At 37.4% G+C, this 18,968-nt stretch overlaps 1 protein-coding gene and 1 non-coding gene across 3 annotated transcripts in view; both read right to left on the minus strand.

Moving 5' to 3' along the window:
• SESN1 (sestrin 1) overlaps positions 1-18,968 on the minus strand; it is a 106,528-nt gene that overhangs the window by 68,562 nt on the left and 18,998 nt on the right. The window lies entirely within an intron of this gene.
• LOC112209574 (U6 spliceosomal RNA) lies at positions 2,593-2,698 on the minus strand. Its single transcript, XR_002944411.1, has one exon. It is a non-coding gene; the product is annotated as a U6 spliceosomal RNA (small nuclear RNA).

Here is an 18,968-nt window from a genome sequence, read left to right on the forward strand (position 1 = left end):
CCTCTCCCTCCCCTGACACACACACTCTAGACCCTCCCCACTCTCCCAGATCATTTGCTCTGAGAGAAGCCCACTGCCATGCCTTGAACCCTGTAGAGAGATCCCTATGGTAAGGAACTGAATTCTCCTGCTGACAGTCATGTGAGTTAGTTTAGAAAGGAGATCTCCAGCTCAAACAAGCCTTCAGAGGACTGCAGCCCCAGCTGGTATCTTGACTGCAACCTCATAAGGGACCCTGAGCCAGAACCTCACAGCTAAGCCATTCCTGAATTTTCAACCCTCAGAAACTATGTGAGATAATTAATATTTATTGTTTTAATCTGATATGTTTTAGGGTAATTTTGTTACACAACAATAGATGCCAGAAATATAGTGATTGATACCTGAAGGTACAACAGACTTTTTACAACCTTGATACAAATCACATTCTAAGGATGGCAGAGGGCTTTTATTAATGTAGTTGAACATCACACCGGCTCTGGACTGCCTAATTAAGACTTCTTGTAGAGGCAGACCCCTATCTGTTTATACTACATAGTAGGGTTTTTTTTGTTATTTGCAGCCAAACACATTCCAGACTGACATACTCAACAATTTCCAAAATTCAATTCCTGTTTCTAAAGAAAGGTTCCTCTTATTCAAGAATCTACCTCTGCTCAGAAGTTCATACTTCTCTTATCTTCTGGAACCCAGTTGTTCATTTAATGATCCAGAAAAAATATTCAGGCTGTCCTGCAGGAACTCCTAGTATTTAAAGGCAGTGGCAAGGATTATCCCCTTCATTCAGCAAGCAATTACAATACTTTCAGTAGAATGCCTACTTCTTAAAACATGTCTCCCTTTGACATACTAAAAACTTCATTCAGCTACACCCCAAAACACAAAGAATTCAGAAATGTATTCTAAGCTGCTGGATCATATAATCCATAGGAAAATGAGTTTCTCTTGATGATAACCTGCTTTATCATATGAATTCCAGGAACATGTTTCAGCCCAAGAGAAGGAACTGGCTGTCTCTAGATGAGGTTTAATCATGTAACACATAATGATGTTTCAGTCAATGATGTACTGCATATACAACAGGGTCCCCTAATATTGTACAGTAACTTTTTTTTTTAACTATACCTTTCCTATGTTTAGATATATTAATTAATTAATTAATTAATTAACTTTTTGAGGCAGGGCCTCGCTCTGTTGCCTAGGCTGGAGTGGAGTGGTACCATCACGGCTCACCGCAGCCTTGACCTCCTGAGTTCAAGTGATCCTCCCACCTCAGCCTCCCAAGTAGCTGGACCTACAGGCACACACCACCACACAGGACTAATTTTTGTATTTTTGTAGAGATGGGGTTTTACCATGTTGCCCAGGCTTAGATATATTTAGATATACAAACAATTACCATTGTGTTACAACTGCCAGTGTGTACTCAGTATAGTAACATGCTATACAGGTTTGTAGCCTAGGAACACTAGGTTATACCATATAGCCTAGGTGTGCAGTAGGCTATACCATCTAGGTTTGTGTAAGTACACTCTGTGATGTTTGCCCAAGGACAAAATTGCCTGATGACATTTCTCAGAACATATGTCCATCATTAGGTGATGCGTGACTGTACAGATCCCACATTGTCCTCCTAAACTGCTTATCTCTCTCTAGATGCCAAAAGATGCCAAACATTGTAACACGTAACAGAAGAAAAGTTTTATTTGGCACAGAAGTAAAAGTAATTCAGATCTAGTGACCTTGCTTTGTTTTTTCTTTCCAAGTGTACAATTGCTCAGAGATAGAAGCAATGCAGCCCCAGAAGAGGAAGAAAAATGACAGGAAATCCCGATCCACACTTGACCAAAATCATCAAACAATCTAGGCAACTGGTTTTCACTCGTATGATAGTTTTTTAAGTTGTCAGCAATTCTTGGCAAATACAAGAATAGAAAATAACTTCAGTAAAACTCTGAGCTAAAAGGCTTAATATTCTCACAGGTGTCTTGCCCTTATAAAGGGTGGGTGGGTAGGGGGGTACCTAAAGAAAGGAAATTTAGTCAGAGAATAAACCTTCTGCTGTAAGAGAAAACATAATCCAAAATATCAAGTATACTATATTTGAGGAAACACCAAATTTAAAACGAAGTTTTTCAAAATTTATGTAACTCCATATATATCACTTCATACACACACACACACACACACACACACACACATAATTTACAGGTAACTTCTTAACATTTAACCAACCTGAGGAAGCTATTTCTTAAAATTTAATTTTAAGAGAAATTCATTTTAACTTTGAGATGTAAAAAACAGTCTAAGATCTTTGAAGCTAGCCAGAGTACATTCCTGGATTCTAATAGTACTGCTTAATCATAGCCAAGCAGACACAAAATGGTGTTTCATAAAAGTGTGATAGTTGCTACTGCAACGATCAGTAGGTTTGCTTTTAATGTTTATTCAGTTGCATATTTTCAGAACTAACATGACATGGATTGCTAAAGCCTGGAACAGCTCCTTGATTTCGAAACATGGTCACTTCCATAATGGCTATATATAAAAAAGCAGAATAAGAGGGCAAATTTTTGTTTGTATTTTTATTTTTAAAATATGGAACGCTTTACAAATTTGCATGTCATTCTTGTGCAGGGGCATGCTAATTTTCTCTGTATCATTCCAACTTTGGCATATGTGCTGCTGAAGCAAGCACAAGGCGGGCAAAATTTGAAATGCTAGTTCCCATCCCACAGAGACCCCACACGGTACTCCTTACATCATACTTAGAGAAGGTGTCATATTCATGCATATTTTTGCTTTTGATCTGTGAAATTAATTTAGGGATAAATTCAGTTCTACTTTTTATTTTTCCTTTGCTGCCCCTACCGGCCCTTCCAATAACTTACAATAACATATTGTTTTAAAAAGTTACTTATGATAATATTCCCGAGACTTTTCTGCAATTTGACGATTTCTTCCACTCACAGGAAGACAGGCCTAGATTATAACAATGAAAGTGAACTCCACCAGAGGCAAGACAATGTGACTAAACACAGGGACTTCCCCTTTGCTACACCATGGTATTCTTTGACCTACTTTAGTTTTCTACAAATCATCCCTTTAGTTCTCAGCCTGAAAGCACCAAAGCTAGGCCTCTGTTAATCACACATTAATAAACAATAACAACAAAAAAGACAAACACACATGTGTACACACACGTACACACACACACACACATTTATATTAAGGAGTAAACAATCTAATCTGTGGAAAAAGCCACACCACTAAATAAAACATTAACAAAGGATAATTTGTTGAGTTTTTTCTAGAATAGATTCTAAAAAATTTAAAAGGAGAATTTTTAGATAAGTATTTTAAGAAATGTAATAGCTTTTAAAATTAGTGTCTTGTGTATGTATTCCTGATCCACAGATCCCATCTTTTGCTTAAAGCACCTGTTTATAAAACTTTACAATTTCTAATTGGGAGTGGGAAGAGAGATCTGACATGCTTGATTTGACCTGCCAAGCCTTTTTCCCTTTGGGAGAATATTCATCTGCCTTTTCTATTGATTAGTTCAGTACTGTGCAGTTTTATGAAGATTCTAGAAAAGTGTTAGGTGAAAATAAACAGCAATGACAGTGAACTAATCTATTTTAGAGGGAAAATTCCTCAAAGGCAAAGACAATTCCCTCCCTCATTTACCTTTTTAGGTCAGAAAAAGTAGGCCATCAATAACTATAATTAGTGCAGCATCTGTAGGATGCTCGATTCTACTTTAACTACATAGAATAATTTAATCTCACTGAAATTATAATTAAATGAGATCAGTACTTAATATGTCATGGAGCTATTAGTAAGCCTCAGAAAACTTGTTACTGGAATGTAGCAATTGTTCTCCACAAGACGAATGACCAAGGGAATCAGGAATAATGACATAATCTTCCTTCTCTCTGTGTTAAATTTATGCCAGGCAACTTTCAATGTCTCCAGGAAAAGTATCCACTGCTCTTTCTATTCTCCCCTCTGAATCCTTGCATCAGGACAGACCAATTTCAAATCAAATACATTTAAATGGTTAAATCAATACATGTATATGAACCCTGATTTAATTTATGATTAAATTGCTACTCAGAAAGGTAACAATTTCTTTAAAAATGCATTTTACTTTTTGAAATACCTCACACATATTATTCATAACTCAGTTGTATATCTGACTTTAAAATGTACATAATCTAAAATTAAAGCAACAATAAGTTACTCCTAATTTTACATTTCCCTTAGGAAAAAAGAACAATGTACTAATATACATATCTGTGAAACCACATCTGATTCCATGTATTAAACCTAAATAATAGACAGGCATGCGATCTAAGAAAAAAACAGCCTTGACCAAAAAATTTTTTTCAACAAATTTAATGTTTAGAAATTTTCTATTTGTGTATAACATGTAAAATTAAAATTTTTAATTTTGAACACTTTCAGTTATAATTTTAAAATGTACCATGTATTTTAAGCAAAAATTAAAGGGGATGTATCAGAATTAATTCTACCTAAATATTTTGGGATATGCAATAAACTTGATCTTCATCTTCCTCTTTTAAATTAATTAACCTGCTGGGTGAGGTGGCTCATACCTGTAATCCCAGCACTCTGGGAGATGGAAGTGGGTGGACTGCTTGAGGTCAGGAGTTCGCGACCAGCCTGGGCAACATGGTGAAACCCTGTCTCTACTAAAAATACAAAAATTAGCCAGGCATGGTAGCACACACCTGTAGTCTTAGCTCCTCAGGAGGCTGAGGTGGGAAGATGGCTTGAGCCCAGGAGGCAGAGGTTGCAGTGAACTGAGAGCACACCACTGCACTCCAGCCTGGGCAACAGAGCGAGACCCTGTCTCAAAAAAAAAAAAATTAATTAATCTAACAAATATTTATTTAGTTTTTACTATGTGCCTAATGAGTGATGAAAAAATAAATGATGAGAAAACCCTGATATGGTCTCTACCCACATTAAACCTCACTTTAGTGGAGGACAGAAACTAATCCAAGAATTATCTAAACGTGATAAAAGATGGTGCTCTGAGGAATAATGAGAGAGAATGGATCAAGTTAGGGAAGCCCTAGAAGGCTTTCTTTTTAAGAGACAGGGTCTTACTCTGTCACCCAGACTGCAGTGCAGTGGTACAGTCACGGCTCACTGCAGCCTTGAACTCCTAGTCTCAAGCGATCCTCCTGCCTCAGCCTCCCAGGTAGCTGGGACTACAAGCATGAGCCACCATGCCCAGCCTGGAAGGTATTCTTGAGGAAGTCAGAATTGAGAGAAATCTGAAAAATGAACAAGGGGAGTTTATTAGGTGAATAAGAGAGCAGAGGCAAAGCTCTGTCCAGGTAGAGGAGAAAGCATGTCAAAGGCTTTTGAGCAAAAGTAAGCAGTAAGCAAAGAGGGCCTGTGAGTCTGAGGCGCACAGAGCGAGGAAGAGCACATTGCAAGATGAGGCTGCCAAGGTCAGCAGCCACATCACGGAGGGCCTTGCAGGGAGGCTGACTATTCAACTTGGCTTACTCCTGTTGACTTGGTGTAATCCCTTCTCTCACAGTGTCCCAGTTTGGATGATAAATTATGTGAGGCCATGTAAAAACATTTATCTTTAACGAAAACACTATGAGAAGTCATATATAAAAATTTTAAGATGGTGTGTGCGTGTGAAAGAGAGAGACACAGAAATAGCTGTATTACAACATGAATTCATACACAGTAGTCCCCTGGTATCTGTGGGGTACACATTCCAAGACCCCCATAAATGTGTGAAACCACAGGTAGTACTGAACCCACCCCCTATGTACTATGTTTTCTCTTATACATACATAGCTATGATAAAGTTTAATTTAGAAATTAGGCCCAGTAAGAAATTAAAAACACTAAGTAACAATAAAATAGAATAATTATAGTAATATACTATAATAAAGATTATGTGAATGTGGTCTCTCTCTCTCTCAAAATACCTCATTATACTGTACTGTTGGTAAGTGAAAGTGAGGAAAGTGAAACCATAGATAAGGTGGGACTGCTGTATGAAGGTAAATATACAACTGCATCTGCAAAGTTTGAAACACACTTCATAGTTGGTCTCAGGGAGAATGAGATGTCTGAAAGTATACCAAACGAATGGGTTATAGAGCCTTCCTGCAGAGAGAAACAGCCCTTGGTCACTGCCCTGTCTGAGTCCCAGGAGTCACCCTGTAGAGGTCGGGCAGGCTTCTGGCCTGAGAGGGGAGCATGAATATGTCTGTCAGCCAGGGTAGAGACACACCTCTATATTAGATAGAAGAGGAGAGGGAAACTGCCAACATAGGCTCAGGTATAACTGTTTGAAGAGAAATAAGTAGGAGGGTGGGGTGGTGGGAGGGAGCACACGAGAAAAGAGAGGAAGCCTGCCCTTGGGCAGGGGGTTGGGGGGAAGGCCAGTAGGCTGCATAGACCAATGACTTGCCCCAAATTTTCCATGAGCCATACCCAGTAGGCAACTCAATTACAGTGATGGGACCAGAGGGGATAGAGATGATGTGGAAATGTTCATGGAGACAGAGCAATCAAAATTTAGGGAACCACAGTTGGGGAACTGTCTGCTCATCCCAACTGAGAACTCACTATCTTGCCAGAAGATGAGTTTTGCCTAATCCTTGAATCCTGAGGTCTTCTCTGAGATTAATGCTGTGATTACTGCTGTTTCCCCTTTGCATTTTCCTATGTACCCTTGCTGATCCTTTTGCTTTTAAGCTTTTGATGATACTTTGATTCAGATACGTCTTGTGCTACCATCTTTTAATCTGATTGTCTTTCTACTCAATCTATAAATTCGTCACCAGGGGAGTTTTAACCATTTACATATAAAGCTATTCATTACATATTGTGAAGTTAACACATTTCAAAAGAAGAAAAATACCTTCTACAAGTTGTCTGGTACCCAAAAATGTCTGAAAATAGTTATCCTTTAAAAAAAAAAAAGAAAGAAAAAAGCCAAAAAAAACTAAAAAAAAAAATTAGATTTTCATTTATTTTACCCCAACTTGTAGCCTTTTACTTTACCCATATCAATGCTGAATTAAATAGAAAAAATAAAATTAAGCCATGTATACAATTTTGGATCTAAAGAACTGAAATTCATGACATGGAAATTAACAATGAACAGTAAAATCATCATGAAATAGTCTTAGAATCTTAGTAAACTAGTATTTAGCCTTGTCACTAAACTGGCTTGATTGATATCTGTCAACTTCTAGAATTTCCCCCACTGCCCCCTTTTTTTCCTACAGGCTATGATCATTCAAATCCTCAAACAGCTATACCCTTATGTTCTTGATTATATGCCAAGATGATAAATAAAGGTTTATAGATGACTCCAGAGTTAGCTCAGAGTCAATAAATCTAAAGGTGACCTAGTCCACATATCAGGCTATAATGGAAAATAGTGTATTTAGCTCCAAAGCATCATGGATTCAGCTACCTAGACAATACTGTGCCCAATGATGTACTAATTAACACCAAAATAGAAAATGATTTAGGACAGTATGTGCTTTAGAACAAAAGGAAGATCTGAAAGCCACAGTTCATCATCAATCACCAAATCAAAACATGGGACATAAAAAATATCAAATGAAAGAAGAGAAGAGAGGAGGGGAGAGGAGAGAAGAGGAGAGGAGAGGAGAGGAGAGGAGAGGAGAGGAGAGAAGAGAAGAGAAGAGAAGAGAGAGGTGGGGTGGGGGAGAGGGAAAGGGAAAGACCGAGAGTGGGTGGGAGAGAGAGAGAGGGAGAGAGATGAAGGAAGGAAGGGAGGGAGGGAGGGAGGGATAGCAAGCATAGAGTATATGAAGTATAAACAAGTCTATATCGCTGAGAGTACACTTTCAGGTTGGCAAAATCTGTGTGGTGATAAACTAGTAACAATTTAGCAATCTCTACATATGTAACAGAGGCAAAACAGCAACAACAGCAACAATAACCAGTCCTCTGTTTTACTTTCCACACCCTCTAGTTGCCTAAATGTCTTCATATTACATACTGTGACAATTTTAAAAAGTTATCAAGAATAGTACTGTGTCCTCTTGTTTTCCTCATCAAGTATGTAACATAGGTTACCTGTCACATAAGAAACTGTGCTATTTGAATTGCAAAATTTTGCACTTATTTCCAATCCCTCTCTCCTTAAGTTCCCGAATTTAATAGCCCATTAACTCTTTTCAGTTCTCTATTCCTATTATTTCCCATTTTCACATCTATTATCATAACCTTTATAAGCATATATTTTCCTTAACTATACGCATGTCTGAGAATCATTATCACTATCAGTGTTCTTACAGGTTTATAAAAAAAATTATTTTCCCCTAATACTATTATTATGATGCTTCTCAGATTTATAAGAATAACTATTGTTATTTAGTTTCTTCTTTTCCTGTTTTCATTTACTCATTCAATTTTCAGAGATTTGTTTCTTTTTATTTTTCCAATATTAAAAGAAGTAACAATTCACTGTGATTGAAATAACTAAAGTATAAATTCACTTGGTTTTAAAAATCACCTGATTGTCCCTCTCACACATTCCTTTCTATTTGATCATGAAGACATAGGGAGGAAACTCTGAAGCAGAGTCCTTTTTCTTTCTTAAATAGCTTCAAATGTGTAACAATATGACTAGAGGATGAAAAAACAAACAAAGAAAAGCAAGATATTGGGCCACTGTAATAAGGACGAGGTTGCAGGCCAAAAAATAAGATAAATGTGTGTTCAGGTGTAGAAAAGACCCTGGATCACACATTTCTCTTTCTGACATATGTGATTGTAATATTCTTGGTGTCTTAAAATACTGACCCCTTATTAAAATACAAAAAAATTATTTTCTTTAAAATATTAAATTACTTTAATATTACTTTAAAATATTGAAATTATTACTATACCTTTTCTCTATTATAATAGAAGATACTATCTATAATTAGAATCTAAAACCAATACATTGAAGGTATTTTACAAAGTTACAACTCCTTTTCGTCTAATGTAAGATAAGAGCCTAAACTAAGAATAAGATCATCCCTTAAATCTTAAAAGAGGCAAGTTTAAGAGGGATAAAAGAATCACTACTATCCATACTCAGTGAAAGGTAAAATTATTAAACGAATACAATAGTTCCTGGTTCTACATTCAAATTAATTATTTCCAACTAATACATATATTGACAGGTAATAAAAAGCCTTTGTTAGATCCTGTATCTTGATTTTTGGCTTAATAACATGTCTGTAAACTAAAACAAAAATACACAAATTTGTGATTTCTACCAAACTCTTTCCCTAGAGCCTTTGCTGTAGCTTCCTCACAGGGGAAGAAGCAAAACATAAGCTTGCTTATTTTTAAATCACGAAGGTTTGCTGTTTCTTTCTTTTTTTTTTGTTTAAAGTCACTATGATTTGTTGTAATTTTTATTGGAGCAGTAGGGGAAAAGGGCTATTATTTCTCTTTGTCTCCCTGCAGTGAGTTAGGGTAAGGAAGGAATGTGGATCCCTCTGGGATAAAATGAAAAAGAAAGTAGATGGGAATTATATGTGGGTCTACTCTATTTCCCTTAAGAAATATCAACCAATTCAAGTAACCAAGATCCAGACATGTATCATAGCACTGAGATCATGTGATAGCATTTAAATTTTAATAAAAATAAGATGAAACTAAACAAGTCAACAATAGTCTTCTGTTTTCAAGTATGTGTGATACGAAGTAGAAAAAAGAGGCTCATGAAGATACCTCAAATGGTGGACACAGCCATACCACTTGAATAACCAACAGATATAAATGGATATTATTTTTAAAAGAGAAGAAATAATGACCATCCCAAAAAGAAACATGCTGCAATAGTGAAAGACAGTGCTAAGCTTAAAAGTTCGAGAGACTATGTAGAGAAAAATGGATTTGCCTGGGTCAAGTGTCAATGAAGACTTACAGTACAGCAAACGTAAGTCACATTTGAAGTAACAGATGCCAGAATACAATAGAAACTCTCAGATCTGGAGGAAAAAGGCAAAAAGCCACCATCATCTTATTATCTCCTTGGCCCTGGTTCTTCTGGTGCAATATTCGCAAAATCAATTATGTTTCCCCAGACAGGCCTACTTTCAAAATGTATGCTTTTCACCTTTCATTCTAATACAATTTAATCTGGTTGCTTTTCTGAAGAGGAAAAGAGTATATAACTTCAAGAGCCTATAGTCTGGATGTCCCACCATCCTCCAGCCCTTACTGTTCAACAAAACAGCTTGAACCCCAATGCCTCCTCACTCACAACTTCCCCTCCCTATCTGTAGGTCTCCAGTCTATCTGGGCACAAAGGGATTGTATCACTGTCACTGCAGGTCCTCCACACCATGACCAACTTCCCTGAGCTCCCATAACACCCTCCTGCACAGTGCCCACCCTGCTGTCACTCCACAGATCATCATTAATGTGTAGTCATCAAGGGTAGAAGTCTTTTATGGACATTTTGGAGGTAAAAGATAGTAAAAATAGGAGAGAAAATTCCCTAAAACTGAACGCTAAGTAAGATAACTGTCCTCCAAATTCAAAGAAAACAAAAAAGGAATGTAAGCTTTTCAAAGGGATCCATTTCATCGGCAGAGCCTCATTCCTATGGCTATAGCTTTGTGTTATTACCTCTCCCTCTCTCCTGTCTTTCCTCTTCCATCTCTTAGTTGAGTACTCAAATCCTATACACACTTCCTCAGGACTCTCAATTGCACTCACCTTGACTATTCACAAGAGCAATTTATTTTTGCTGCTGCCTTATCCTACCAGATCAGCCCCAAGTACTATTCTTTTCACAGCCTCAATCCACTCATCAAAATGTCTTCCTAAATAGCATGAAACAGACACAATACAGGTATGCTGGATATGTTCTATTTGCCCCTGCAAAGTATGTATCTGCCCTACTCTACCCTGTTTTGTGCTTCAAAATGCTCACCACTATGGACTGTATCATTACGGCACTAACAAATTGGAGGACAGGGAGAAGAAGGTCAGGGTATTTATTCTGAAGGCAGAAGTGGGTATATTCCTCTATTGAAGGCCACAGTTCCTGTTAGGCAGGCAGGCTTCTCTTATAGCTGCAGACCTCATTGAGTTCCAGTAACTACACTCAACCCTTGCCCCTGAAGTTTGGGGGGGACAGTGACTTCCAGATGTCACTAGTTCAAAATGCCCATCATCCCTTGTTGGTTTCTCTTAACCCTGCATACACCTTTGTAGACAGTCCTTTTTCTCTTTAGTCACCCCAGCTGAGTGTGCCATCCATTTTCTGCTAGGATCCTGGCTGATTCAGCAGGGAGAAAAAGAAACTAATTAAAAATTTAATTGATATCCTCAGAGAATAAAATACTCATAATATAAGAACTGGCTGCTCAGAGAAAGTAACAATCTGAGAATACAAAAGAGTTATTGAAAGTTTAAAACATGGCTGCTAAATAAACATGTCGATAGAAGAACTGAATAATAGAAGTGGGCTGAAGGGCAAATTTGTAATTTGGAAGATAAGTTCAGGGAACTCTCCCAGATATAAAGTAAAAAGACAAAAAAGAAACGGTATATGAAAAAAGGTTAAGATGAAGGTCTAACACTTAACTATTGGTCAAAAAACGACAGACATAAGAGATATAATAGAGGAGAAGTAACAAAAGAGATGATAGAAGAGTAATTTGAGATTCAATCTTTATATTGAAAAGACCCAAGCATAGTGGGGAGAAACATATTCTGACATACAACAGTGAAATTTCCTGGGCTTTTTTTTTTTGAGGCAGAGCTTCACTCTTATTGCCCAGGCTGAAGTGCAGTGGTACGATCCTGGCTCACTGCAACCTCCATCTCCTGGGTTCAAGCAATTCTCCTGCCTCTGCCTCCCGAGTAGCTGGGATTACAGGCACCTGCCACCACGCCTAGCTAATTTTTTGTATTTTTAGTAGAGATGGGGTTTCATCATGTTGGCCAGGCTGGTCTGGAACTCCTGACCTCAGGTGATCCACCTGCCTCGGCCTCCCAAAGTGCTGGGATTACAGGTGTGAGCCACCGCGCCCAGCCGAAATTTCAAACTCTAAAGATAAATGAAAGCATCTTAAGTTCCCAGAATGTCCTTCTTCTTAGGAAAAACATGATAAAGTATTTTGGGTGAAGTGTTTGTAACTTTCAAGAGGTTGAGCAAAAGGAGAGAAAAAAACAGAGAAGGCCATCGTGGCAAAATGTTAACAATACGTGACTCTACGTGAAGGGTATATGGCATTTTCCATACTATTTTTTGAACTATTTGATACGTTTAAAAAAAAAGTTGGGGAAAAAAGAAAAACAAGCCTCCTAGAGAGGGGTAAAATAAAACAAACAAACAAACAAAAAAAACCAAGTTCCATACTAAAAGAATAAGAATGAGACTGGCATAAGACTTCTCATTATAAACACCAGATGCTAGAAAATAATGGAATAATGCCTTCACAGTTATGAGAGAAAATGATTTTAACCTAATATTCAAATCAACTGTAACAAAATCTGAGGTAAAAGTAAAAACATCTTCAAATATTCATGGGCCAGAAAGCTTAATTCCCACAAACTTTAATTTTTTTTTTTTAAGACTGGGTCTTGCTCTGCCACCCAGACTGGAGGGCAGTGATACAATCATAGCTCACTGTTACCTGGAACTCCTGGGTTCAAGTGATCCTCCCACCTCAGCATCCCAAGTAGCCAGGACCACAGCCATGTACCACGACACATAGCTAATTTTTACTTTTTATTTTTTTGTTGAGATGGTGGGAGGGGGGGTCTCACTATGTTTCCCAGGCTGGTCTCGAACTCCTGGCCTCAAGAAATCCTCCTGCCTCAGCCTTCTAAATTGCTGGGATTATAGTTGTGAGCCACTGCACCCAGCCTCCACAAACTCTTAAGAAAATTAATACTGAGCTTATGAAACTTAAAAAACATAGCAATGAATTACTTAAAAAATGTGATGAAACCACATCTTATTATCACGCTAATCCAAGCATTACATCACCTACTGCTGAAACACTGCAACAGCCCTTTAACTGGTCTTCATGCCTCCTTTGTTGTACCTATCCATGCCCCACACAAGAACCATCATTTTATTTTAATGTTCCATTTTATTTTTTTTAATGTAGGTAACAGATTCACATTGAACAAAATACTTTCACATGATTTGAATGTAGGAAGTGCAAAAGAGCATTAAGTCTCTGAGACCCAGAGAGTGGGGCCCCTACACTTTAGAGGGCCTGCTGTGGACCTCCTCCAGCTGCACCCCTCTGAGAGATGAAGTCCACAGGACTAGGGCATGTGCCCACCCAGATTATGCTTCAGGTACTTGGAACCCTAGGAATCTCTACTCAAATGGGCTGAGCCAGCTCTCTGGGCCTACACATGGGTTGTCCTCCCTATGGCTGAACACAAGGCCCATGTACGCAACCTTAGGCTCAGAAAGTGGACAGGCAGCAGCTGTATGCGGGGTGTGCAGCAGCTGATGTGAGGGCAGGGTGTCTATCCTTCATAGTGTAGGGGTGGGTGGGATTGGGGTGGGAGAACAGCATAGACAGGCCACCTGCTGGCCAGGGCCCACCACGTTGAAATGGGCTTATGAAAACGTATACAGTGAAAAGCCTTGGACTCATTCCTGTCCCCAGCCAATGGCTACTTTTTCCAAAGACAACTACTGTTTCTAATACAAGTTAATCACTTTAAATCAAAAATCTGAAAATGTAATCTCCAACCTAAAGGATTTTAGTGGTTCTCTATTACTGTTAAGATAAAATCCAAAATTCTTAAAGTGGTCAACATAGCATTTTTCAAACTATAACATTCATTAGAACCATTTGGGGATTCAAGTCTGATCCAGTAGAACTGGGGTGAGGCTTGAGATTCTGCATTTCCAATATCTTCCCTAAGTGATACAGATGCTGCTGACCCACAGGCTACACCTTGAGTAGTAAGAGCGTATAAGAAATTAATATTCCTTTTGAAGCTATGACTTCAGCTACCCAGGTAGGGAAGGACGTTTTCCTCCTGGTTTACCCATCTCATTTAAAGAGAAAAAGCTACAGCCAGTCCACACAGATGGGAGAGAGGGTGGGTAGAAACTGCCAAGTAATAATAATAGCTAACATTATTCATTCATTCAACAAACATTTGTTGGACAATGTATGTGATAGCATTGGTCTAGAGGGTCCAGCAATGAACAAGAAAAAGCCTCAGTCTTCCTGGAGCTTATAACCTACTAGGGCAGACAGAATAAATATATAAGTAAATAACGAGTTCAGGTCGTGTTTGGGGCAAAGAAGAAAAATAAATCAAGATAAGGATCTAGAGGGTAAGAAGAGGTGCTATTTTAGATAACTAAGGCATATACAAAGATAGTTTTTGTTTCTTTTTTTTTTTTTTTTTTTTTTACCATACTAAGTTCTAAGACAGGCACAACGCTAAGTACCTTAAAGAGATGAAGGTCCTTTTATCTTCATTTTGCTGATGATAAACTGAAGCTCAGAGATGGTAAGTAACTTCCTTGAGGTTAGACAGGCAGAATCGGGATATGGACCCCGGCAGTCTAGGATCAATTTCTGTGTTAATATGTATTTCCTGTTCATGTTACATGAGGGCTGCAGCTCTGCTGTGCTCAGCTGAGCTCCCTGTGTTTTCATATTCTGGAAGCCAGACTTAAACTTTTAACCTGTAAACTGCCAGGTGAGGGCCTGCCAGTTTAAGACCAGCATCATAAGAAACTCAAGTACAAATATTCACCAGACACACTGCAAGAATGTGTCTTGTACTCACTCAGCAGACTCAGAGGCACGAGCTAACATTTAGTCAACAAAAATTTCCCTTTGTTGGTTTAAAACTCCCCAGTTTCAATCACTTCAATTTTTCTCTAAAGTTTAAGGAAAATAAGTTTAACATGCAGCAGGTCACTCTCGTTTTAGCAATGGTTCTTAATCTTTTAAGATCACAATCTCTTTGAAAATCTGATAAAACACGGGCTCTCTCCCAAGAAAAATGCAAGTGAGTACACAGTTTTGCATGCAGCTTAAGGGGTTCAGACACCTAAAATAGCAATAATCCTCAATTTGAGAATGCTTACATTGTAGCATCTTCCGAAATAAATCTCTGCTCTGAAAACTTTCTTCTCCCTGGTGAAGGGAGTGATCCTCTTTTACTAATTACTTAATTTAATTAAAACACAGTTAACTCTTAATTATTAGCATTTCAAAAATACAGCTTTGTCCTCTAACACAGTTCTGCAGCAAAAAAGAAAAAGGACCTAGCTAGCTGTTAAGAATTAATTATTTCAGCTTCCTGAAAGGCAAGTTTCAATGATAGGTTATCTATGTGTGAATTAGCCATAAATATTTTTATTGTATAGTGGGTGATTTCCCTTCTATAGTCAGTAGTTTACAACAAGTATGTTGTTGAATACAACTCCAGTCCTTGAGAAACACAAGCATAATTTCCCTAAGTCACATATAATTTCCCCAAGTCGCATGTTTTTAGAGAAAGGTAAATTTGTTCCTTCTGCCCTCTAAAAACCATGAAATGCATCTCTAGACTAAGAAATGATTTAGGCTTCTGTATCATTTTTCAGCTTCATAGTATATTGTTGATTTTACTTTTTTTAATAAACAAAACACAGTACTACTAAAATGTAAAATGACACAATGGAGAGAGCAGGCAAGTAAAACAGTAACTTTTGATTCTTGATGCCTCATGTTTAATTATACAATGACTGAACCATAATGTGGTAGAGCTCTTAATACAACATACCCAAATTATTGCATGGCTAATTCAAGGAGTTTAAAGTAAACAGGAATATAAAGATGCTTAAATATACACTTAAGGCCAGCTGTGTTTGTGACTTGAAAGAGAGCTAAGGCAACACGATAGTTGACTACGGAATCACCACAAAATACAGACATTTTATCAAGTCAATTTTTTTTTAATAAAATGGCAAAGATATTTGAATTAAGCAGATTTAGAAAAAATTATAAATAGGTAAATTTTTATTATTTGCATTCAATAGAATCAAAAATAAAGTGTTTTTTTGTTTGTTTTTTTAGTTTCAAGAGGCAGTATAGTATTGAAATTAACAAAATAAACTCTGGAGACCAAATGTCTGAGTATGAATCCTTGCTCTGCCATCTGCACTAGCTAGGTGAACAGGGGCAAATTAGATAACCTCTTTGTGTCTCAGCCTCCTATTAAATGGGTGAATGCATGTACAGAGTTTAAAGTGGCACCTGCAAAAAAAAAATCCAAGCATTTGAATGTAAGCTCTACGAGGGTAGTGATTTTTATCTATTTTTCCCTTTAGTGCATATGAGTACCTAGAACAGTACTAAAGATGGTAGGTGCTCAAAAAATATTTGTGAAATGAATGACTGTTATCGTTGTTATTATATGGTTATTTTCTCAATAGATGGAAAAACTAAATCAGTTAAGCTCGGCTATTTAAACTTGGAAACTTTGGTCTCTTTTCCCCAACCCCCCTTTAAAAACATAAGTGTTGGGACATTGCAAACCCGTCTTCTCCTAAGACCCACAGCACCAAAATATGGGCAACAAACTAGATTTTGGTTGAGCAAGAGTGCCATCTAGCGCTCATAAAAGCTACAAGCTGAGAATTAGGAGTAAATTTTTATGCAGTGTAAACACAAAGGGGAAAAAACCCACAAATGCAAAACTCATTAGGAAAAAATATTCTTCATTAACAGCCAAGGTGTTTGAAAGAAAGTTATTTCTAAATAAAAATCTCAGCTTTAAAAGTTGGTATATACCATATTAGAAGAGACGTTTCAGAGAGTACAGTTTACTGAAGTTCTACTTACCTTAAAAGCCACTCTTCTATGAATAGAAAGTGGTGTTTTGACTTATTTTCTTTTTAATGACATGTGTTTGGTCTCATTATAATAGATTAACTCATTATAGAAATTTTGGAAAAATTAAGAAAAGCATAAACCACTGCCAAGAGAGATAACCGCTATTAGTATTGGGACATACAGTCATGTGTCACATAATAACATTTTGGTCAACAATGGACCATATATACTATGGTCATCCCATAAAATTATCATGCAACATTTTTACTGTGCCTTTTCTATGTTTAGATAACACAAATACCACTGTGTTACAATTGCCTATTCATTACAGTAATGTGCTATCGAGGTTTGTAGCCTAAGAGCAATAGCCTAGATGTGTAGTAGGCTATACCATCTAAGTTTGTGTAAGTACATTCTATGATGTTTGCACAATTATGTAATTGCCTAACAATGCATTTCTCAGAATATATCTGTCATTAAGCAACACATAACTGTATATATGTGTGTATATATGTATATACCCCTTCTAGATTTAAAATATACATTAAAAATAGTTTAATTTTAATAAAACATTTGGCCAAGATGCTAAAAATGAAATGAGAAAATTATAAATATTGATAATTTGTTTCTCTACTAAAATCAAGAGCTTTCTCTGTCATTGAAAAGCTCTCATCTCAACATTGTATTCAGTGGGTTAAAATTTTAAAATAAATTGCTATAAATTATGTAATCATTTGTGGGTAGCTCTACAATAGCCAAAATACATAAGAATTATGGTTTATAAAGTGAAAAAAGACAAAATTATTTCATCTGTTCCTTATAGATAACACAAAATTGATAGTAAAGTACACCAACTTGACTTTGGGTGATCTGAATAAAATTTGGGTTTGCTTAATATTTAATCTCACTCCTTATTCATTTGAGAATGCTCATTAAAGTTTTGGGATTTGCTTCTAATTCTCTTTCCCCTCAAATCATAGACACAGAAGAGATTTGACTCACAGCTCACTAGAGAATTATCAAATGATGAAAAGAAAGCTGACTGCCATTTCCTACCTTTTGGACAAATGCTGTTTTTGCTTTTAGTACCAAGAATGAGAAGTAAAACATTTCCTAAAGTTGCATAGGAATAATGGTTGACAAGAGTCATGGAGGAAAGGAAGAACGAGGAAGATGAAGAAGCTGCTAGAGCCAGGCAGGCCTCTCCCACTGAGGCATGGTGAGCCCCACCTAGTGAGGGGGCAGACACTGGGGTAGAGCATCTATTGTTCAGGCTGGTGTGAGGCTCCTTTATCTGGAGAATGGTTGCAAAGGTAGGAAGAAGTCGAGACTGGACTCATACTATCACTAGCTGAAGCACACTCTATTCTGACATTAATCAGGTTTCTAAGCATATACCCTAAATCACAGCTCTCTTCATAGTATGCAGGAAGGACTCTTTTCCTAACTCCTAGCTTCAGGAGATAGGTTGTTAGGGTAATGGTTCCCAATGGCTTTTAAAATGGTTCCTAATGATCCTCCTGGTATTCACTCTTTTCTGTAATCTGTTCCTTTTGAGTATGGACTAAACCTAGTTGGCTGGTTTCTAATGAAGTGATTAAGGTAAAAGTTATGGGATGTTTTTTCCAAGATTAGGCTATAAAAGACTGTGATTTCTGTCTTGCTGGCACTCTTTCTCAGGCTAATACTCTCTCCAGCTCCTCACGTTTCCTTTGAAGAAGCAAATGGAAAGGCCCATGTGGCAAAGAACTGAGGGTGGCCTCCAGCTAACATAACTAAGAACTTGAGGCCCTCAATCCATTAGCCTGCAAGGAACTGAATCTTACATCATCTGAATGAACTTGGATGAAAACTCTTCCCAATTTGAGCCTTCAGATGAGACCATGGCCCTGGCAGATACTGTAATTGCAGCTTTATAGGAGACCCTGAAACAGGGATCCCAGCTAAGGTGTAAGCAGATTCCTAATTCACAGAAATTGTGAAATAATAGTTGTGTGTTGTTTTGAACTACCAAATTTGTAATGAGGCTATAAAAAACTAATTCAGTTGTTAAAAAAATAAAAGCTCCTCAACACCCCCTCCCCGACCCCAGAGGGAATG

The sequence above is a fragment of the Pan troglodytes genome, chromosome 5 (genome assembly GCF_028858775.2).
Source record: "Pan troglodytes isolate AG18354 chromosome 5, NHGRI_mPanTro3-v2.0_pri, whole genome shotgun sequence".
Taxonomy (NCBI): Eukaryota; Metazoa; Chordata; class Mammalia; order Primates; family Hominidae; genus Pan; species Pan troglodytes.